At 48.5% G+C, this 23,353-nt stretch overlaps 1 protein-coding gene across 5 annotated transcripts in view; it reads right to left on the minus strand.

Annotated features, from left to right (window-relative positions):
* The window catches only part of SLC8A1 (solute carrier family 8 member A1), a 131,995-nt gene that overhangs the window by 44,785 nt on the left and 63,857 nt on the right, over positions 1–23,353 (minus strand). Inside the window, exon 1 of one of the 5 annotated variants that reach the window (XM_065682158.1) lies at positions 742–803. The exons of the other annotated variants lie outside the window; for them this stretch is intronic. The gene's annotated coding sequence lies outside the window, so the exon portion shown is untranslated. Of the gene's footprint in view, positions 1–741; positions 804–23,353 lie in introns of those variants that run through there. 5 annotated transcript variants of the gene reach the window in all.

The raw sequence follows: 23,353 nt of genomic DNA on the forward strand, positions 1-23,353 counted from the left end.
ATTCCTTCTGTGATCACTTCAGCCCTGTCAGTATCAGCTGCCCCTCTGTAAGCAAGAAAAAATCCTTTTCCAGGATCCTCATCCTTGCGCACAGTGCATTCCCCAGGGCTGCAGCTGCTCTTTACACTGTTTGTCCAACCATCCTGACATCAAGAAGAAAGCCCTGTGCTGTGACACATTGCCCCTCAGCTCTCTTTGGAGCCTCAGCTCCTGCAATGAAAGGACAGGAGAGCTGTGTGTGCCCTCTGCTCCCACCAAGGTCAAGCAGTGGTCCATTCTGCAAGCGCCTGCTCGTGGCATCATGGGCTCTGCCCAGAGGGATGTGTCCCTGTTGGGGCTATGTTCCCCAATGCCAGGCACAGCTCCCAGCTGCAGCTATTTTTTACTGGGTTATTTTTGCTGGGTAATATTTCTGCAGATCACAGGACCTTCCATTCTGCAGCCATCAATCTGCTGGGCAGCTGTTTCCACATCTGGGAAGGAAGGAAGGAAGGATCCTTTGGGTTGAAGCAGCACAGGGACAGCACAGTTTAAATGTAGTGCCCCCTGTTGCCTGCTCCATACATTCCTGCAGCATCTTGGGAGGACGTTTATTTCTCACCAGCATTGCCAGGGCCACAAACCTCCTGCAAGAGGTCCAGAGCACCCGAGGAGCAGGTAGGAGACCTCCCAGGGCATGAGGAAAGCAAACGGGTAATTCAGCACTGCTAATGTGATGGCTGGATCCAGGCATGATCCTACCTCGCCACCCACGCTCATAAGCACACTCATTCCAGCTGATTGCAGAAGCCATGCCCCAGCAATTTAGGTGCCAGTGAAACCCTGACACTGCTGGACCAGAGGGTCGGCATGGCAGGGGAGAGTGAGAAGACAGACGTAACCTCGAACTGCAGGGCAAACAAGCAGCTCTTGAACGCTGATGGAAGGAAAGATCTCTTCTGAAAGAGGAAAGAAAGTGTGAATTAATGAAGCTGCTGAGTGAGGAGACAACGTCCCTGTTCGTGCCAAGCGCTGCAGAGGCAGTTTGAGAATGGAGAGCAGCAGATGTGGTGGGAACTGGCAGTGCCCCGGGGAGCCAAAGGCCCTACTGCCTAGCAGACACCCAGCCCAGGCACCAAGAGCTAAAAATACACTGCTCCCAGCACGACGCCTGGGAAAGAGTGGGATTCCCATGGCACAGCCACAAAAGCAGGAAGCATGGGGGAGGGCAGGGCTGCCATGCTAACCCACCGTCATCCCTGGGAGGAGCTGGGCTGGGTAGCGAAAGGCTCGGGAAGGAAGCAAGAAGAAAATGCTGCATCAGTGATTCCCATTCAGGGCACAATCCAGACGCATCAAAAGCAGTTTCAGCCCTGGCACTGCAGCTTTAGTTGATGCCTACGGTTTGGGCTTTTGTTTGTTTCCCATTGGAAGTCCATGCCTCCACTGCCAAACTTTTACTACTGTGACTGACATCTGTCCAGGCTCAGTGTCAGCCCCTCATGGACTCTGGTGGGTGACTTGGGTGGTGCCGTGCACCAGCCCTCCCCACTCATAACAGCCTTCCAATATTTGAAGGGGGCCTGCAAGGTTGCTGGAGAGGGACTCTTTATCAGGGACTGTAGCAATAGGAGAAGGGGTAATGGATTCAGACTTAGGGGAAGTTCAGATTGGATATATGGAAGAAGTTCTTTACTATGAGGGTGGTGAGGCACTGGAACAGGTTGCCCAAAGATGTGGTAAATGCCCCATCACTGGCCATGCTGAACAGAGTCTTGGGTGACATAGTCTAGAGTGAGGTGTCCCTGACCATGGCAGGGGGCAGAACTAGATGATTTATGGTCTTTTCCAACCCAAACCATTCTATTGTTTTTATCTATCTATTCTATGATTCCGTGATTCACAGGACTATGGCACTGCACTGCTGGCATGATGAGGCAGTCTCTTCCACTCACCACCTACTCACCCAGCTCTGCTGCCCATCTGAGAGGGGCAGTTGCTTCCTACGGGAAGCCAGTGTGTCTTCTATAAGGCTTGGGAGATGCTGTATGTATGGGAGGAGGGTAGGCAGAGGGGAGAGGGCAGCTTTGAGGACGGCTCAGCACTCCTGGGGAAGAGCATCCAGTGAAACTGGTAGCTCTGCTCTCAGCTTGGTTTGGCAGGCGAGTCATTGCCAATCCACAAAGCCATAAGCCAAGCAAGGAGTTTAAGCAGATGACATCTATTAAACAGATGTTGCTTGTGTGTGCAGGGGATGAGATCTAGTCCCTCCACTGGAAGAAGCACATGTTTGAGTCATGGGCAGCAGCATTTTCGAGGTTGCCTAGCCACCTACTTGTGTTGGCATGAGGGCATGCACGCTGGATATGACTTGCTTTGTTCAGAGGTGTTCTTGCCAATCTCAGTGGTACAGGATGATGTAAGTATATCATCCATTATTAGCATTTTCATACTTGACACAGGGAAAATTAATTTTCTTTTAAAAAGTGATGTACGAAGAACCCAGATTTGCCTGAATAATATACAAACCTATAATCTGGATGTTACCCTTTGTCTGAAGCATTAACATTAGCAGAAGGCAATTTAGGATGATTGCTTTTAAGTTGTAAAGCCAATGTTCAATTAGAGCATGAAATGAAAGACTTATCACTAGCACTGGCATAGAGATTTATTCTCAAAGTATTTCTTCTCAGCCATAAAGATGCTAGTCTTGTTGAAAGTGACATGTTTAGAACAAGACACTTTTGTCTAATATTACTATGAAAAATGGCTTGGAATCAAACATTTTTATATTTAGGATAATGACAGTGCTTTGTTAAAAAAAAATTCAACATCATGCTTTGAATTTCAGATACAGTTTGGTTTAAGGAGATTTACTTTCCTCTAGTGCACCCTACTGCGTCATGTAGAGGATACTGTTCACTCTCTGTGACACCTCTTTTTCCACCAGTGGCAGTGGAAGAAACCTCGGTGATGCCACAAACATTTTAATGACCAAACAGAGATCCCAGCAGTCTTCCACAAGTCTGCAGATTTGTGGGATCCCAAAATGAACTACCTGTGAATGAAGTCTTTGTGCAGGGCTGGGGACCAGAGCTGTAGGCAGCCTTCCCCCCACCAAATAAAGAAATAACTGCAAGTCATGACTGAAAGGCACAGGAGTGGGTATCCAGGCTGAGCAGAGCAGGGAAGCCCAGGCTCTCTTTCAGTACCTGCCAACACTGCCAGCAGTGCTTTGAGTTTAAACCCTCATCTGCCTGCAGACCCTGGGGCTTTCAGGGTGCTTTGGAATGGTAATTCCCGTTTTGCTCACACCTTTAAATGGCCAAGGCATCCGGCTTTCTAGCGAGCTCTCAGGAGAGGCATGGCGAGGGATGGATTTCTGAAGATGCAGCAAGTACAGCAGGGAAAATTGTGCATGCAACACATGGAGTTTCACTGGGGAAATAAGAGAAAGCAGTGACAAATAGCCTGCTGGTATGTAACATTACACAGCAGCTGGTCTGCATGCTGCACAGGGCTCTTCTAGTGATTGCTTTATCCCAGATGTTGCTGCATGCAGTGCCATTTCGTTGCCCAAGTGACCATTCATTCAGTCCCACGCTTTTCAAAGGGAACATGCACTGGGAGCAGACTTGGGGTTTGTGCTGGGCTAGGCACAGGATAACAAAAAGAGGGCACTTCACTGCTTGGTCTTCTGGAGGGGGTGTACAAAGCCCAAGCCAAATGTAGGGGACAGCCATGGTCAGGGGGGCTTGAGCCACCCAGCACTGGCAGTGAGGGAAGGGAGGAGATGCACATCTCTGCAACTCAGCTCTCCCTGATTCCTGTCAAATCAGAAAAGGATGAGAACCTTTCCCTTAAGGGATGCTGGGGCTTCCAGAGCTGTGAGAGAACAAGGCCATCAGGGCTGAGCTCTCCCTTTGCTGCCACGATCTGCCTGGTCCCAGGGAAGCTCACCAGTACGTCTTGTTCCCACTCGGCACTATTAATTTGGCTAAGCGGTCAGAGCTGGCAACTCGTCTGCACGGAGTCCTGCGCTGAATAATAAACCCCAATGTCAAGACACAAAGTAGAGCCAGCAAGCTCTGTGAGCTGCCCCTCTCAGCCTGGCACTGCCCACCATGCCTGGGAGTCTGGCACTACCATGCTTCTTGCTCCTCTAAACTGCATCACTGCCTCCCAGTTTCTTCCCTATTCGCAAGCTGTGAAGCAGACACCCATGTAGCCTGCTCTCAGCCTAGAAACACATTACAGGCCAGAGTTTAGCTTCCTGAGACTGCAACTCACCTCTTTCTGTGATCTTTTGCAATATTCATGTAAACAACATGCATGCAAGCAATAACACACCCACCAGCTTTCTACTGGCATAAAATGGCCAAGGACCATCATACTCAACTGAGAGGCACTGGTTTCTGCAAGGAGAAGGTCTAGACCTGAATTGCTACCAGGACTTCTTCTTTTTGGTAGAAACATTATCCAGCCATGCTTTCATGTGCTTAGGTTGGCAGTTGTTTAGTTTAACTGTATGGTATGGCTAGTGAGAGCAAGACGGCTGGGTATCTGCAATTAATCCATGCCTGAAACAGACGGAAAATGGGCATACGGTCTGCTTGGATCTTAGGGTGCTGATATGGAAATCCCAGGGAAAAGATTAATGGAGGAAAAGGACGTAATATTTCCAAGGGAAGTTTATTCCTGCAGAAGAAACCTCTGCATTCATTCATACAAAGCTGTTTTCCAAGGCTGTAGCGATTATCACCTTGCTGAGATATTTTCCATCTGCACTTTGCAGAGGTCTGGATGGATCAGAATTACACCTTAGCTCTGGGCAGCCTCTGGCAAAAGTTCATACAGCATCAAGAAACAGGGGAAAAAAAACGTACTAGAAAGTTTCTCGCAGTGAGAACTTTTGTCACTGAGATGTTTCATGGAATAAACCCTGGCCATGGGACCACGAGAAGTAGTTGGACTGGCCATGCTCCATGTCTAAGATACTTGTCTTGGGCTTTTCAAACGTGAGAAGAGTATCAGTTTTTTTTTCCAGAGAGTGAGGAAGAGTGGGGTTGATGGCATTTGTTTCTCAGGCTCACGTATCCTTTAGGCCTTTACCCTGAAGCTATGCCAGCATGAAAGCCTGCTGTTTAATGCTGTCCTGAAAGCCCTGTAATGCACCAAGCTGTCTGCACAGTGTTGCCAGAGCAGGAAGGAGTGGTCAGAACCATGCCCATGTGGGAGCATGCCACGTGGAAGTCACACTGCAGCACATTGTGCAATTAGCCCTGGAGTCGTGCAAGGACAGTGTCTTCAGAGAGGCACCTCGCTCACCACATGCCTATGGCTCAGGAGAGCCAACAGAGATGTTTTCAGCATGCCTTTTGCTGGCGGCTCCCGCGGGCTGCCCATCTGCCACCTTGGTCCTGAGGGTGCATCCAGGCTGCAGGGGAGCAGACAAAGCCTAGTCCTTTGTGCACAAAAACCCCTGTCCCTCCACAGATTCCTGATGATGGGAAAGGAGGGGAAGAAGTCAGTGTGCAACACAGTGGGAACACTGACAGGGTAGAGAAGACTGTGTCCAGAGCTAATACCGTGCATCAGGAGATTAAAGAGACCACAGCTAGACTTAAAGGATCTGGGGACAACAATCCAGCTCACACACTGCCAGTTCTACATAGGCAGAAGCTGGCTGTAAACATCTCTGCTTCTCAAGACCGTGCTGTGGATTAAACATCTGGGCTGGCACATGCAATGGACCCTGTTGCCTGCTGAGCTGAATACCCAACATCTTACTTCAGGAATGACTCCTGTGAGGAGCTCAGGCCACATGGATGGGCCCAGCAAAAGGCTGAGAGGGTGATGGGGGAGAAAGAAAGCAGATCCACAGCTTTCGGGTTCACCTGGGACAGCCCCAAACTACCCTCATGCAGGCAGCCCCTCTTGGTCTGCTGGGCTTGTGTCTGATTCGGGGGATCCGGTTCCTGATGCAGGTGTGAGGTAGGGGTGGGATCTGCCTGGGAAATTCAGAGTCCTACAGGTTCGTGTGTTTGGAAAGACTGAGTGTGGCTGGCTTGGGTAGTAGCGGAGAGACTGTACCAGTTGCATGCAGCCCAGCCTGGACTTGGGAATCTGCTTCTCACTGTGCTAGTTTCTCAATGCAGCAACTCCCCAGGCTCTCTGGTATCACACTGACTTTCGCAGCAGGGATCTGTTGATTTGGACTTTTAAAAACTAATCCTCCATACAAACATGCGCCTGGCAGGTCTTGAAGTAAAATAATAGCAACCAGAGCCACCAGTTACCCAATCAGTAACACAGACATAGCAGCACCCCTGTGATGATGGGACCTGCCGCAGTCCCTGCTGAGATTGCCCATGTTTCTTAGGGTTGTTGTAAGGATCAGTATACTAAAGACTGATGCTGTATTGCCACGTTGGTAAGTACTCAAGCACAGATTAATCTCTAGCTTCAGGAGGTAATTAAAGGGACTTTGGGTCCCCCTTCCATCCCAGGCAGCACAGACCACACAGTTCAGCCCATGTGGCTGCGACTGCACAAACCCTCTGTCTCCTGAACTGTGGCAACGAGCTGAGATGGATAGATTTACACAATATTTGTTTGCCAACAGGCGATCTGCCATCAATATTTAAAGCTGAATGAGTCTCAAGAGTGGGATGAAGAGCCCTTCATAAGGCAGCATCCATCATTTTGGGTTTTAATTTTGTGCTTGCTCACTTGCTGCACAGCATTATATGCACATCAGGTAAATGAATAATAGATAAATAATTCACCAAATTGCTCAGCCTCTTGGTTCTTCAAATCATCATGGAGCTTGGGCTCCTGGCATGGGGATCCTGGCAGTACCAAGTGCAGGGAGATGGGTTTTGGGGGGCAGTATCATATGCATTACTCAACACTTCTGAAATCCCTCTGCTAACAGCTGCAGCACCACAGCTGCCCAGCTGTCTCTACAGCAGTAAGTCAATGTTTCTTGTCCTCTCAGCTCTACTCAGGAGCTCTCAGGAACCTCAGCAGCCCATAGCCATGTCTCTGCTTGTTCTTCCCATGCAGTGAGCACTAGACACCCATCCCTGCCATTCCCAGTGTGCTGCAGGGGTTCCAGCAGCACCATGGGTAAGTGCCCATGACTTCTTGCTGCACTGTTTCCATGCTCCAGAAGAGAAATCCCAATCCTCCTGAAGCCTGTGCTGAAATTGCTGGCCAGACAAGCAGAAACATCAGCCTGTGATGCCACTGCTGAATGGGGAGGATGGGCTTTTGTTACCCCCTGGGGTTGTTTGGCACAGGGGCCTTGGACATGACTTCATGGCTCTCATCAGCACTTTTTAAAGTAGCACTTCCCAAGTCACAGGTGGAAGGAAGAATGCTGCCAGTGACTGCTCTAGGAAAGGCAACGAAACTAAGGATGCAACTCTGCTGGCTGCACCCCGCTCTGCAGCCATAACACATTAACTCCTCCTGTCCTTTCTGTGTATGGGGTGGCTGCCCAAGGTTTGGCAGGTCCCTTCTGCTCTAGCATAGCTCTCTGCTCACCCTTCCCTTTCCACAAACAACACTGAAGTCTGCAGGCCATGTATTCCCAGTTCAAATGCTGCAGGGCCATTTGCAGGAGCACCCAGAAGCCTTATCTGCAGGAAACACTAACAAATGTGTAACGATGATAAGAGCCTGAGAGGCATGGGAGAAGCTGTGGAGCAGGGATTTAGCACGTGCAGATTTCTGTCAGGCTTCTCCAGGGACCAGACATCCATCCCCACCAGCACTTCGCTAGTCACACTGACACCGTTCAAGAGACCTTCATCTGTCTCACAGGCTTCCTACCACTGGACTGAGCTGTCTTGATATCCAGTGATAAGCAATCACAGCCTAAGCCCTGGGCTGGGCTACCCAAACCCGCCCTACAAGCTCCTGGTGGCCAAAAGCAGAGCAGCGGACATTCAGAGCCTTGATGCCATGGCTGGAAAGGCTCCATCTGCCCATGCTTGCTGGGTGCTGCTGTTCCCGCAGCAGGGACACTGCCACATCACTGCCCCTTTGCAATGCTGGCATGGCCAGCGCGTTGCCTCTCAAGCATCAGCTCAGCATGCCCTCTGTTTTGAGATCTTAACATTAGCTAGACTTCGCCAGCACACCACCAGAGAAACTGAACTCCGCTGTGAGAGTCCCCTGGGACACTGGAGGAGAGCAAATCTGCCAGAAGCGCTGCAAAGCTTTTGTGGTCCAGCTTCTCCTTTTGGACACCAGACACACAACTGAGCTGCTTGGGACAGCCTCGGTGCCCAGCCCCTCAGTGGGACTTGACTTAGTGTATAGTCACAAATAGAAAATCAGCTCTATGTGTTTGGTGCAAAGGGCTCAGCAGTTTCTGCTCGAAGATGCTGTGTGCAGAGGAGCTGATTTTTCTCCAGCAGTGATCAGCAGGCTCTGAACCTCTCTAAAGCAGATTGCTTTGTGCTGAAAGCTTTACAGCTACACTTCTACAATCTCTGATCCCAGAGGGGTGTACAGGTATCACCTCTTCCAGAGCAATCTCTTCCCCCTTCCAGCCTGCAGAAGTGCTGATCTATCGTGACAGTCATGATTCAGGTCTGCTCTGGCTTCTGACCTGATTTGTAAGAGAGCTGCCACCTTGTAGCTTTGTGCATTTCTGGGTCTTCAGGTGAGATCTTAGAGCTCACCAACTCCACCTGGTAGAGTAAGCCAGGAGGATACACGGCACATCTTAAAGTTTAGCAACCAGATTCCTAAAACATAGATCCTGAAACATAGAAGGATGCACAGAAATGATTTTGGCTTCACTTTCTGCTCCTCTCCTCACCGCTCTTCTGCATTTCTCTTTCTCCCAATTGCAGCTGCCACACAGATATTCACGGAAACTTATTGCTGCAGTAAAAGCGTTGCACAGCTCCGGAAAGAAGCATGTGCAGGAAATCCCTGTGGGAAGCCATGCGCAGCCAAGAGGTGGCAGGGGCTGGGAGAAAGCCTTTCCATACCACCCCACCAGGAAAAGCCAAGACCTTGCTCCAGTCCCTGCTGTGCCACTGCAGGTACTGTAATTTCAGCACTAGGGATTACAGGGGACATAGAGGTGAAATAGCCAAGGGGTCAGTGTTAAGGCAGAAAGGCAAGGAGCAAGCTAGTGCTGTAGCAAGAGGGGATCTCTCAAGCGCCAGTATAGCCTGGCAGTGAAATTTGACCTTTTTTTTGACAGTTTTTTTATTATCCTGTTTTTTTGCCCCCATTTTTGTTGTTTTTTAATACAAAACAACCACAAAAGTCATTCTTTTGGCAGGCTCATGGATCTGTGTTTTGCCGTGAGAAACAGTTCAGCATGTGGTAGCAGAGCTGATGAGCAGTGTCTTTAATATACTGCATGGATACCTCTTTTAACAGGAAAATTGGTGAAGGTGCAAATGAGCAGAGAGCAGAAGGCAGTGATGGAACAGAACCCTCACCAGCATCCATGGACAGGGCTCCCAGCAGTGACAGTCAGGCCCAGGTCTCTGACCAGCACTGTGCCCAGGGTGTTCCACAGGGGAACAAACAAAGATGGACAGGTTACCCTATTCCTTCCCCACACCACAGTCCAAGGAAGAGAAACAAGAACCCAGCATCAAAGGAAAAGGCAACCAGATCCCTTTGCACATCCTTGGTTCATTTCGTGCTGACCTTTAATAATTGCAGAAGGGGAAATGGGCTGGTCAGTTTGCATTAGAAATTCACTAAAGAGTGCTTTCTCCTGCTTATCAAATCCAAGCTGCCTGGATGAGCCCAGTGAGCAATTAGTGCTACAACCTACAGCCAGAACTCCATTTGCATGTAGTTAAAGAAGGAGAACACTGATTAATTTGTTCTGATACACTCCAGAAAAAAACTTCTCAAATAGCATGAGGGAGCTCAGGCAGATTATAAATTGCATTGCTCAAGATTGTAAATATTGCATCTGTGCCTCCCTGTGTGTTTTAAAGACATCTTCATGGGCTGTGCCTGCGTGGAGGAGATTTGTTTTAATATTTTACCAAGGAATGCATATTTCATCTGTGTGGTGCTTGGGAGGGAGGGATCTTTCATACTGAAAAGCTTCTTCAGCAGTGAGGAGAGTGAGTGTGGACGATACACAGACATGCAATTGCAATAAGCCAGGATGCTGCGGCTGCCCTGAGATGTGATTAAAAATGCACAGGGCAGGAGGGGAGAAAAAAAAAGGACAAAAAGGAGAGCAAGAAAAATGAAGCAGGTGATGCCTCAGCAATGAGGGAAGCAAGGCACGGAGCAGAGTGCTGAGCCTTGAGCCTCTCATCACTGCAACTGCCAGTGCAGCAGGGGCCATCCGAGAAGGGATTTTAAATAGTGGCTGCTGTTAATTCAAGGCAATCACCTCTTGCCATCACTACCTAGGCATTTACTGATGAGGGCTGTTATGGCATTGACATCAAGGGATCTTATATTTATATTTGCATCAGAGGATGGTCAATGAAATATGTTGATCCCTCCAATGCAGGATGACAAAGCTTTAAGGCACTTGGACCTGCTGATGGCCTCTTATGCCACATTAGCAGTTGATCCCATGTTTTCTCTTTTCCTCTAAGGAAGAAGCTTCAAGCTTCAAATAACTTTTTGACGACAAGGGTAACAGATTTAAGCTCCCTTGCCTTGTGGAGTGACTTTAGAGGTCGCTCATGGTCCCTCAACAAGTCAAAAGCAATGGCTCTCAGTGCAAGAAGTTGCCCAGGATGTGCAGGGCACGTTTTCTAAGGTGCAGCTCCCATGACCAATACAAGAGCCTTCCACTGTCACTAAACCAGTTGTCTCTCATTCAGGGTACACTGACCAAGGAGGTTTCTTGCAGCCTTGGGGATGCTTGAGTTGATACCCCTCCACTGAGCTGTGAAAGCTGGATCCCCGCTCAAGTTTGTGTCTCCTGCAGCTCCTTGCTGTGGTGGGCTGTAGCTACCGCTGTTCAGCAGTGTGCACAGCCACCCGCCAATGACATATTTGCTGGGAAAAGCAATGAGACTGGATTCTGATGCATCTCAAGACCAGAAAGAGACCCCTTGCTTTGCCAGAACTAAGGGTCTACCTGAGCAGAAGGCTCCTTTTCTGGGGCAGCAGAAATGTCCCTGAGCCCTGCTCTCCCAGTGAGACCATTAAGGGACCCTACCATAGTGACAGTTCCAGATGCCAGCAAAGCTGCAGGCTGAGAGAAAACAGGGCCTATTCTGTGCATCAAGCAGTGTTTTAGGGAAAAAGTTAGGAAGACAGATTGAAAGAGCTGCTTTTTAAAGAGCTGCTAACTTTTAGAGGATGCCTTAAAGAATTTTGTCTATTTTTGTACTGTGAGCTGAGCTCTTCTGATCTAAATCCAGATCGGCTGCTCTTCACAAACACAGCAGCTTTGAGTTCAGCCTGGTTTAGCTCTGGCTTTTTATCCCTGGGAAATGTGGCTTCCTCCGAAGACGGGAGGAAGCAGATAGAAGAGAACAATGCTATGAAAAACGCTAGGTGTTCAGTCTTTGAAGCCAAAGAAACAGGCTTGCAGGAGATAAAATCCATGTGCGGCTAACTCCAGTTATTCTGAGACACTGCAAGTAAATGGCTAAATTCAGCATCCAGCCCATCCATCCAAGGCAGCTAAGAAGTGGAAAGACCTAACAGAAATTACACTGCAACTCACTCGTGATGCTAGCAGGGATGGCCTCTGCTTGGAAGGTGATAGAACTTGCTAGCGTTCAATCTGCCATTAACAGCAAGATGTTGAAGACCTATGCCAGAAAAGGGCCCCTTTACTCCTTCCTGTAAGACTCTCCAGCTTCCAGTACCTGATACCCTCTGGCTTCACCAGTAATACCTGTGCAGGCTGGAGAGATGCTTATGAGCCATCCGCAAACTGGGCTTCACAAAGGATGCCTGCCATGTGTCATGACCGTGTTTGCCAGGGTGGTGACTGTGCTGCGGGGTCTTTGCAGAAGCGCAGATCTGCACAGACCTGTGCAGGCTGGGATAACACAGCCAGAGGAGGAAGGGAGCACACAGCCCTGCAGGTTCACACCAATACCTGACCTCTGTCAAGGCCTTTAGCCCATCTCTTCTGGGCACTGGCAAGGATTCAGAGCAGCATGAACGTCAGGCAAAGCCTACATGCAGCTGGAAAGAGCCCAGCACACTGCTCCTTGGTGCTTACCCAGGCCTTTCACTAAACCCCTCCACATTTTTAACGCGTGGTTGCTGAAAGGTAGAGCAATGCTGTTGTACAGAGAGGAGATGTGAGACATGGCCAACACTTGTCTTCCGCAGGGGTCAAAGTCAACACCAGAGCTCCTCCTAATACACCCTTAGACACAACCCTCTGGTGAGCTGCTCATGGCCAAGCTGGTGGCCTGGCTTTCAGTTCTCTGATTTCAATTGCAAAGCACCGAAGCAAGGCAGACCATTGCTCCCTGTTGGAGCATCTCCAGGCTTGGATCAATATGCACTGAAAACCACTGCTCTGAGTGCTCAAATGCACCTTAAATCAGCTATTTGTATTAAGTGGGGCCAAAGACCCACAGCTGCCTCCCTGGGAGAAGGAAAGGTCTGCGGCTGCTACACAGCAGTTATCCTGCATTGTGTCTTCCAGGTACCGACAGCTTATCTAGCAGACATAATCTGCCTGAAATTGTCCACATTCATCATTTTTTCCATGGCATTTCAGTGCCTTGCAATCTTCACCGGCTCTCTGTGATAAAGGGAGCTGCTGCTATCTGCTGGGAGATGGTGGGTGGAACTGATGGAGATGTGGACCTGCTCAAGTGAGTCCAGAGGAGGCCATGAAGATGACCAGAAGGCTGGAGCACCTGTGCTATGGAGACAGGCTGAGAGAGCTGGACTTGTTCAGCCTGGAGAAGAGAAGGCTCTGGGGCGACCTTAGAGCAGCTTCCAGTGCCTAAAGGGGCTGACAAGAAATCTGGAGAGGGGCTTTTGGCAAGGGCCTGTAGGGACAGAACAAACTTAAACTTTGACTTTAAACTGCGGAGGGGAGACTTAGGTTAGATATTCGGAAGTTGTTCCCTGTGAGGGTGGTGAGGCCCTGGCACAGGGTGCCCAGAGAAGCTAAGGCTGCCCCATCCCTTGCAGTGTTCAAGGCCAGGTTGGACAGGGCTCAGAGCAACCTGGTCTAGTGGAAAGTGTCCCTGCCCATGGCATGAGTCTTTGGGGTGGGCGACATCCCCCCAGGCCCTCCCCACCCAGCTGCCCAAACCCCGCTCTTCCTGCCCACAATGGTTGACTCCAGAGCATGACCATCTTCACTGTGGAGGAAGCAGCAAGGACAAAGAGCTTGGCTTCTGCTCCTCATTTCTCCTAATGTTCTCCCTAGTTTTCAATCTCCTCTCCTTGGCTGCTGTAAAAAGCCCTGCCAGAGCACAGGAGGGGCAGCTGAAGCAGATGTTTGGGTGGCCACCTATTTGGGTGGCTGCATGCCCTGCCTGGTCCCCATCAGCCAAGCCCTGAGGAGAAAGCTAAACTGCTCACCCAGAACCGTAGCCTTGTGTCTGGATGTGCAAGGGAGGTCTCCAACAAAGGCCATGCACCACTGATAGAGTGCTGCAGAGACAGAGTATGTAGTTGTTTCATGTGCCTCTGGTTTCATCCCTGTTGAGTGGCATAAACAATCAAATCAACATTACTAAGGGCATTTGGTGGAGGCTTTTAGGTTCTTATCTTGCTTTTAATGATTCATTAAGCTTCCCTTGGTTCTTGCAGTCCAAGCCCTCTCTATGTTTTCCTTCCTGTACAAAACCTGCTGGGAGCAATACCAGGACCTCTCAACATTGTCTGGAGAAATTAACGGGGCTTGGGTTATGTACCGGCTGCGAGGACTAAAGGACTCATATGGGGAGGATGATTTCTCTACAGGGGCACACAGAAAACCGCTGCGTTCGCTTGAGCTTGTTAATTCTTAATTAGCAGCTCCGCAGACCTGCAACACCAAGATATTCCTGCTGCCACAATGATCAGCCACACCATGGTTCGTGATGGCTTGCTGGCATCATCATCACCAGCCCCCAGCCTCCTCCCACCTCTACCATGGAAGGGGGACATGCCACTGTGCTGTAGCCCCGCAGCCAGGCTGATGCTCTGCTGATGAGGTGGACACCATTGTGGCTGTGGGGGTGCTGATCCCTCTGTTCCCTGTCTAACTGCAGCAAAGGTGGGAGGAAGCCACCTTCACCTCTGCACCATGTCAGCCTGAGCAGCTCTCGCCCTGGTTCATCCAGAGTGGAGAAACCCTCCAGCGCATCTCGCATCCGTCAGGCAGCTCTCCCCGCTCCTTGACGCTGATTTATGGTCTTCTTGTCCAGCTGCCAGAGGAACCCTTTATACCAGATAGCTTTTATCTCAAAATAAGCCCTGGAAAAATACCACAGGGTTTATTTGTCATTCTCTCTGGGAAAGTTTTGAGCTAATAAATAAAGTGAAGTTATTTTAAAGGGCAGCAGCTTTCCTGAAAACTTAAACTCAGGGCTCTGACAGAAACAATAATACCTCTGTTGACTAAATAATACCCATAACCCCAGCTCCTGCAAGATTTGATTTCTCAGGCTGCAAAGAACAAAACTTTGCAAATCAAATTGTGTCACACTCATGTAATTAGTAATTATCTCCCTGGTGGAAAATGATTCCCCCACACAATATTTGGGTGAATCATATCCAAGTGAGTTTTTATCTGCTTGTTGGTTTTTTTTCCATGTGCATACACAAAAACACAGAGGCACATCAGGATTTTGGCCAAGATCTCCCCTTTAATCTGCCCTTTATTTCAGTGCAATTCAAACCAGAGGTCTCAGATCTTAAACCACCAGAGACTTCCAAGTGTTAATGTTGGTATTAGCAATCCCATTGCCCCACTGGCACTAACAGAAAAGGCAGGGACATGGTCCTGCTCTCTGATGTGCTCAGGAGCAGGACAGATGAAGAGTTTCAGCACATTTTTGCAGAGCTATATACAGTGCTTAGGCAAAGAAGTAGGGACATAACTGCCCATGGAGGTGCAGACATGCAGGTGGCACAGCATCATGCAGGAGAAGGATCCTTCACTATGAGCTGGATTTTGAGCCCTCATTTTCACACAGTAGATCTGAGCTGCCACATCCTCTGCCAGGACTTGCTTTTGCCTTAACCTCGTTGCAGCAGCAGCCTGGTGAGACACCCCTCCAGGAACAACCATATTTCTCCTTATTCTCCTGGTCTTGTGGGAGCAGATATGACCTTTCATCACTTTCCCAGCTGGAAATATTGGCAGGATTACAAGAAAATGCATGGACCTCAGTAAATTCACCCAGTGATGTCAGCCAAGACTGAATCCTCCTGCTCAGGACACTAACACGATCATAACAACTCAACAGAGCCATTAGAACAATGTATATCCATGCGTGCAACTTTATTTTGATGGCAACTCATGAAGAGCTGGGCTTCAAAGCTCATTTAAACTCGTGAATTGGTTCAGTTCCCGAATCAGCAAGAAAAACACAAAGAACCAGACCACATGCTAGCATAAATCAGCACTGCCTCCACCATCCTCTGAAAAACACAGCCTTAGGCTCTGCCCTCATAGACAGGGTTTATGTACACTTGGGGTCTAATCCATGAAGCCTTAGTCACCTCTCAAAGGTGACAAAAGTCCCTGTAGCCCTGCAAGGCAGCATGACATTTGTACCTGTGACAGGAATGCAGAATGGGAACCACAGGAGAGTTTTTGCTTTCTCTTAGACTAGCTGAGACAGGGACCTGTGGGAGTAGTGGAAAGCCACCTGTGCCTACCAGAGAAAGCAAACACAGCTCTGGGCTGGAGGGTGCTTGGGGCAGAATCACACTACATGCAGAGCTCTCCCCGGACTTCATTTGTCTGCCTTATGCACCAGCTCTTTCCTGCATTATTTCAACACTGGGCTTGGTCAGGACTGCTCATTTCAGGTTGCTGCTGGAACTTCTGCTCACCAAGTGAATGGTTCGCAGGTACCTAGCGCTTTTTTATCAGGCTGGTTTCCCAGTTTGAAGGGAAACGTGACTTCATTGAAATGTGACAATTCTGAGTTCTACCCCCACCGCACACATTGCAATGCTCTGGGATAAAAAAAGCCCATAATCTGTTCTTAAATTCTCTTTCCCTTCTACACTATTGAATACTGTTTCACTGCTCAGTAAAAGCATGCATGATACACTCCATTTCTCCCAGCATGGTGAACCTGTATTTTATGTATGAAACTACTAAGAGAGAAGCTCCTCATGCTGAATGAGACACCAGACCTGGTTAGAGCAAAACACTCTGCCCTTGGCTTGTTATCAGGTAACTTGACACAGGGACTCACTGAACATGAAGTTTTGGGTTTTTTTTAAGTAAAAACTTCATAAAATGAAGGAATATGGCTCCTCTCAAGGTGGGTCTAAAGCTGAAAGGCTACAACACGAGGCAAGCAATGTAGAAGCCCTCATCATGTTCACCAAAGAGGCCAGCACTCATCTTATTTCAGGACCTAGAGTAGCAAGACATCTCCACTGCTTTATGTGAAACTTTCTTGTGTTGCTCCTGACCTCCATAAGGATTCCCAAAGATGCTGTCCACACTCTGCTGAGGGAGGCTTTCTAGATCTGTAGTGGTGGTATCACAGAATCATAGAACGGTTTGGGTGGGAAAGGACCTTACTGAGATCATCAAGTTTCAACCCTCCTGCCATGGGCAAGGACACCTCTCACTAGACCAGGCTGGTCAAAGCTCTGTCTAACCTAGTTTTGGACACTGCCAGGGATGGAGTGCTCCAACCTGTTCCAGTGCCTCACCACCCTCACAAGGAAAAACTTCTTCCTTACATCTAACCTGAACTTTCCCTGTTCCAGTTTAAACCCATTACCCCTTGCCCTACAGTCCCTGATGAAGTGTCCCTCTCTGGCATCCTTGTAGGCCCTCTTCAGATACTGCAAGGCTGCTACGAGGTCTCCACGCAGCCTTCTCTTCTCCAGGCTGAACAGCCCCAACTTTCTTAGCCTGTATCACTTCATGGCCCACTTAGAAAACAGAAAGTCTGGCCTACATCGTCCATAGATGCTGTGAAGAGCTGGCTGTTTGCCCCTGGGTGGGTTGCTGGGTGCAAATTAGATCTCTTTGTGTGCTTGCTTATTCAGGTTTTGATGCATCAAGTGGGGCAGCTGTTCTGTGGGACAGGCAGCCCACAGCCACATGGGGTGGTGCAGCTCTAAGCCTTGGATCTGCTCAGCATCCTTACTTCGCTGACAGACCAGTAACAGGCCTTTGACATTTTGGCTTTGTCTCCTGATCCCAGCTCACACGTGGCACAAAATTTTCCTATATTTTATTTTTTCAGTGTGCAAAGTGTCTTTGTGCAGATTAAATTTGGAGAGAGAGTGAGCCATCAACTGGAGGCGTCTGGTGTCAGAGCAGGAGATTTGAGGATAAGCATCTAAGAGCACTCTGTGCAGCACTAGCTCATGCGTAGTTCAGATGGCTTCAGCCAGGTCCAGGCCCTCATGAAAGGCAACAAAAGCCAGTGATCAGTATTTAAGAGATCTGAGAGATGTCGCAGTATTGAAAATAGCTCAGAAGTGGAAAACTAGGAAGAAGAATAAGTGGTCAATTTTAAAGAGAACAAACTCATCAGCAGGTGCCGAGCAGTTGCATGGGAGGATATACAGGGCTTCATAAATTCTTTAACAGTCTGACAACAAAGCCCATACACACACACCCCCCTCCCTTCATATATGTATACATATATATATGCACACACAAATATGCATATATGCATCTATATGCATATTTGACTCAAATTCCAAGAGAACTGTGGGAATCTTCAAAGGGTGAGGGAGTGGGAAGATGAAGACTGAAGAAATGAATGCAAAGCAACGCACACATCGATGGGAAAAAACCCAAACTACTCCTACATGCCCTACATTGTAAATCAGCTGTAGCTGCTGGTGGAAAGGGCTTCTCAGCAGTCAGCCCAGTGAAGAACTCCGCTCTGACATCTAGAAAACAACAGAAACCCTTGGACGTGCAAACAGTAGATTGAGAAACAAAGCATCAAACCAGCACGACGGCTTTCAGTAAATTTGCAGTGAGGGCACATAGGTGGTTTCTGTCATTCTATTTCAGAGAGGGAGAACATCAAGTAACAGGGTGACAACTGATAAAGGAGTGCAGAGATTTCCATAGTAAGCCAGGCTGCGCACGGTGGATTTGTTTAGCTTGAAGATAAAGTAATATATGAAAGGTCTGCCTGACACTTCTCATTTATCCTTCCTTGACACAAGAATAAGTGATCTGTTGGTGGAATTACAAAGCAAGGGATTTAAAAGAAACAAAAGGAATTTTATATTTTCACATAAAGCACTCCAAATTGTGGCACTAACTGACAGAGTATTTTTGAGGTCAGGAGATTAGTATGATTAAAGACAAGATCAGATGTTTAGGTGGAAAATTAGTTACTTTATATGAATGTTTAGAAAAAAGCATGCAAGTGCCTGTGTTTTTATGAGGAGGTATTAACAATATGCTTTCTTATTCAGTCCAGGTCAAACAACTAGCGTAAACAATTGGTCCAGCCATGCTAAATGAAGGTTTGTAGCACCAAAGCAGTGGCCCTGGGAATGGTGCAGTTCTCCCACCACTATGCTGCGTGTCCTGAGCTGGGTGCAAAGAAAGGGAGATGCTACGTCTGCAAACAGAAAAAACGGTTGTATTTACTGGGTGATTGGAGTAACTTAACTCCCTTTTCTCTGGACTGTGTAAGACCCAGCATTCCCCCCCTGAAGGCACCCAGTGGATAGGATTTCACCCATCAGCTGTTTTTATTCTACAGCAGCCTTATCCCACCATCCTCCCTCTCTAGCTTGACTCCTGTCAACCTTGTGCTTCACGGCTGCGCACTTCGGTCAGAAGAGATGGGTTTGGAAATGAAATTACTGCAAGATGCAGAGGGGGAGCAGGCAGCCCAGGGTGCACTTCCAGAGGTCGTGTCCTCCTGGCCTTTCCTATGGGAAAGTGCTCTCTAAACCTGGTCACACCCTCCCCCAACAGTTTCAGAGCCCGAAGCTGACCCCCCAGTTGCATGCCTGTGATGCCATTCTCCAGCTGGGTAACCCTGGAAGGACAGTTCTGCTGCAGGGAGCAAAAGGCTTTTTCTTCTCTCCTTGCTGGGACCCTGATGGTGTTGCTTAGAGTCAAAAAGTGTCTCTCCCTGGGGAAACATGAGCAATGTGGCTGCTGCATGTCAGTGATGGGGATGCAGAAAGGGATGAGATCTCCCCATGGTGGGCTCAGCTTTGTGGTAGGAACGAAACTCCTGTTCCCGGCTGCTGTGAGGCAGGATCCACAGACTAAACCCAAGCCAACCACTTGCCATAGTGGAGGGATGTTCGCAGACTGAAATAGCTTAATTTCTTAGCTTCATGTACCCTTGGATAGATCAAATGTTTTCCTCTTGTGCCACAGAAGTGTTGGCAGCCTTCATATGGAGCAGTTCTGGGATGACAGGCAGGCGAGGAGCAGAATCACAGAAGCAATGCGGCTGCTGAGGTCCTGCTCAGCACTTGGGCTGGGCACAGGACTGAATCTGTTGGTGCTCAGTGGGCTCTTCCCACTGCCTTTTTGCTGTAAAGTCCCAGGCATGCTCTCCAGCAAGAGCAACAGAGACTGCAGTGGGTTCAGGACTTCACAGCCACAGGAACAAAACTGAGTTTTGCCTAGTACTGAACAAGTGCAGCCAGTGCCTGGGCAAGGCGATGCCTGCAGCAGGAAAAGGGTGCACAGATGCCTGCTGGTCCCTATAGGTGGTTCCTAGCTCCCGTACAATGGTCCCACCAAGGGGAAAAAGATCCTAATGCTTACATGTAATAACATAATGCTATGCCCTGTCCTTGGTAACCCTGTTGGGCCACCATCTGTGGTCCTCTCTGGTTTGCTATGGGGTGATGCAGAAAGATGGGTGACATCTAAAAGCCATCCTTCTCCTGGGACTGCTCAAGTCCATGTGCCTGCAAGAAATCTCCATTGCAGATCTCCCTTATACCTCTTTATTCTAGCAATAGTGGAGTGATAAGATCTATGCATGTTTTCAGCTGCTGCTTTGTTTTCAAAGGCAGCAGTGGTTCACCAGATAGAGATGTCTGCTTGCCCTTCCTCTCTGTGAGGTGCTTTGTTTGTGGGAGAACCAGCACAGTCACCAGTCACAGTTACACTGTGACCCTGCAGCCTGCAACTGGTTTAGGGACTGTCTCTCAGGGGACCCATGAAAGGTGATGGAACAAGCATGCGGTGCCTTCCTGCATTGATCCAGGGGGGTAACACATGCCTGACATGATGAGGACATTGCTGACCTATACCAGTAGCTTTGGTAACCATGCCTGAATGTGAAATCCCCAATGCACGTTTCCTTCAGCTCATCCTCACCATCCACAGCTCCTGCAGGCAGACACAGGGAAGCCAGGAGGGACAGTAACCTGTCAGGCTGTACCTCACAGGGAGACTGGTGCTGTTTGCAGCCATTTTCAGTGCTGCTGAAACAATACACTTAGTGCAAGACAGACCTGAAGGGGAAGGTGAGCGGCTCCTGGTGCTACCAAGCCACTGCCAAAGCCTGCATTCCCCAACATCTGCAGTGAAGGGAGAACTTGCGCATCCTTGATTTCTTCCCATTGGACTCTCTTCATCCCATTTGCTATCAACAGGCTTAAACTGACTTTCAGACTATTTGAGTTTGTGAATTTTCTTTTCCAAAGGCATCTCATGGAAAATATTTAGAGGTTTTCAGCCCCAAAGCAGCTGCCAAACACTACACAGAGGGGCTGGAGAGTTTCCTTCCTTGCCCACCATCAGGGCTGTTTCACCAAGGGGCAGTAGGAAGGGCTCCAAGCCCCTTCACTCTCCTTGCAATGCCCCTGTGAGATAAACAGCCCCCTTCCGTGTATGGAAGCAGCTTCACCATCAGCCATGCAAGGAGAATCATGCCTGGCTGAGACTCAGTTCCACCACTGCATTGGGGCAGGGAGAATGGCAGGCTGCAACATAGCCACATGTAAGTTAGTGGGGCTTGGAGAGGTCCCTTGGTCCCTGGAGCATCCAATGGTTCATGGTAAAGTGAAACTCAGAGCTAGAACACCACTGAGAAAGAAAGAGGGCTCTGGGTTTCGCACGGACAGAGAGAAGGCGCAGAACAGGCAGAGACATCATTGTCACCAGTGGCTGCAGGGTCCCCCCCATCTCATAAAACCCTATCATAAAAGTATGGAAAAGGGTTGGGGGCAGTAGCTATTAGGAGGAAAGTGCCAGAGCAGAGTCTAAGACACTCATCTGGGTTGTACAGAAGTACAGCTGGCCTGTGTCTGGCACATCCCCAAAAATTCCCCTGAAGCTAGGAATCAGACATTTAAATATAAGGTATCTTGATCCTTATTGAAGATCTAACCCTACACTGGAGTCCTCTGGGAAATAAAATGAACAACTAAAACTCCCTTCTCTTTACAGCAAGAGCAGGAGCTATGGCTTTGCATCCTTTGCATCATGGAGATGCTTTCCTACAGCCCCAGCTACTATTCTTGTCCCTGGGTTTCCGCAGCTTCTTCCGGAGATGACAGTGTGGTGTCCAATTAACTCATCAGTCATAGCTCCACGAGCTTTGCTGGGTGCAAACTCTCAACTACATAAATAATAAATAGGAAAATTAACATCTTGTCTCTGTTTCTCTGCTCCTCTCAATTGCAAATTCATCTGGTGTAGGCATTAGTGTATACACATGCACACGCACACACGCACACATGCATGGAAATGCTAAATTCCCACACTCCAGTTTTATTAATTCTGCATTTGGTGATGAGTTCAGTTTGTGGCAAGGCTGTACACACAAATAGAAAGTAACATTGGCTTTAATAGACCTAATTTTCATTAATCTTGCTGCTTCTCTCTCTGCCTCTCCGAAGAAAGGAACTGAGGTTAATCATTAATAAAGGAGTCTCCTTCACAGAGCTGGTGGGAGTTTGCAACAGGGCTGCATTGGTTATTTTCCATATTCCCCTGAGGCCCAGTAAGAACAGACATTTAGTCCAAACTATATTACTTGGCTAACAAGATTTACAAGCAGTTTGAGATAATGCAATCATTTCCAAAATGAAAGAAAGGCATTCTCTAAAAAGCAAAGCTGGGAGGAAGCTGAGGGCTCATCTTCTCAAAATCCATTATGTGCAGCCTGGGTTTTGTGTGTGTGTGTGTGTTGGTTTCAGACTATGAAGGCTGAATTAAAGGCCAGCTCTGTATTTTTACCACTAGTCTTTATCTGCAGCATCATTTTTCATCTTCATCTGGATTTTTCTCCCTCTCTTTGCCTCCCATGAATCTTACACAAACAAACAACAAAATCTAATCAGGCTGCACAGCCTCACCTCATCGCTGCTGTGTTTTACTCCATACAGCCTTTGCCTGTCAGCAGCAATGCAAGAGAAGAGCATGTATCAATTCAAACAGAAATGCTTAGCTAATGCAATAACATTCTCACAGGCGGATGCCTGCTTTGCTGTGTGTCAGATCCCCAGAGATCGTGCCTGCTCCTTATTCACCTGACCTGTGGAGTAATGTGGTTAGCTGTCCAAAATGATTGATGGTCATTGAATCACAGAACTCAGGGATGGAAAAACAAACTGCATCATACTGCTGTCTACCACCTCACCCCTGTATGCATCCATGCAAGTACACACAAGCTCCCTGCTGCCATTGCAGGATCTCTCCTGCAAAAAAGGAAGGGCTGAGTACAGCTGGGTTTTAAATTATGATGGGGAGAATCCAGGTCTCCCTGGGAGTCTGTGAGCTACCCAGGCAGATGTCCCCCACTGTACTGACAGTCATTCCTTCTCAAATGACTGTTTTCAATTGCTCCATCATCCTTGCTATGCATCCTGTTGAGTTCCCGGCCAGGAAGAAACCTTGTCCCAGCTCCACCAATCCCTACACACACACATTTCTGCTGTTTTACTACAACCAAATCCCTCAGGCTTTTCCCCTTGTCCATGGTCCTCCTGCAGCTGTGCCTGCATAAGCAGTTGAGGTTTTACTGCAGAGGGATGAGGAAATGCAGGTGGCCATGGTGGAAGGAGCAGGATGGCCAAGGCCATGCACTGAGGTATGGCTGGAGAAGCAGAGGGGAGATGAAGAGAGCAAACTATTCTCCCTCCCAAAAGAGGAAAGTGGCATGTTAGAAATCCCACATGGCTTTAAAGACAAACTCCCTTCATCCATTTCATTTGCCAGGTTTCACGTGCACAACAAGGTCTGGTAAGTAGACAGGATGTTTAATATTAAATTTGCTATTTATTATTTACA

The sequence above is a fragment of the Lathamus discolor genome, chromosome 5 (assembly GCF_037157495.1).
Source record: "Lathamus discolor isolate bLatDis1 chromosome 5, bLatDis1.hap1, whole genome shotgun sequence".
Classification (NCBI taxonomy): Eukaryota; Metazoa; Chordata; class Aves; order Psittaciformes; family Psittacidae; genus Lathamus; species Lathamus discolor.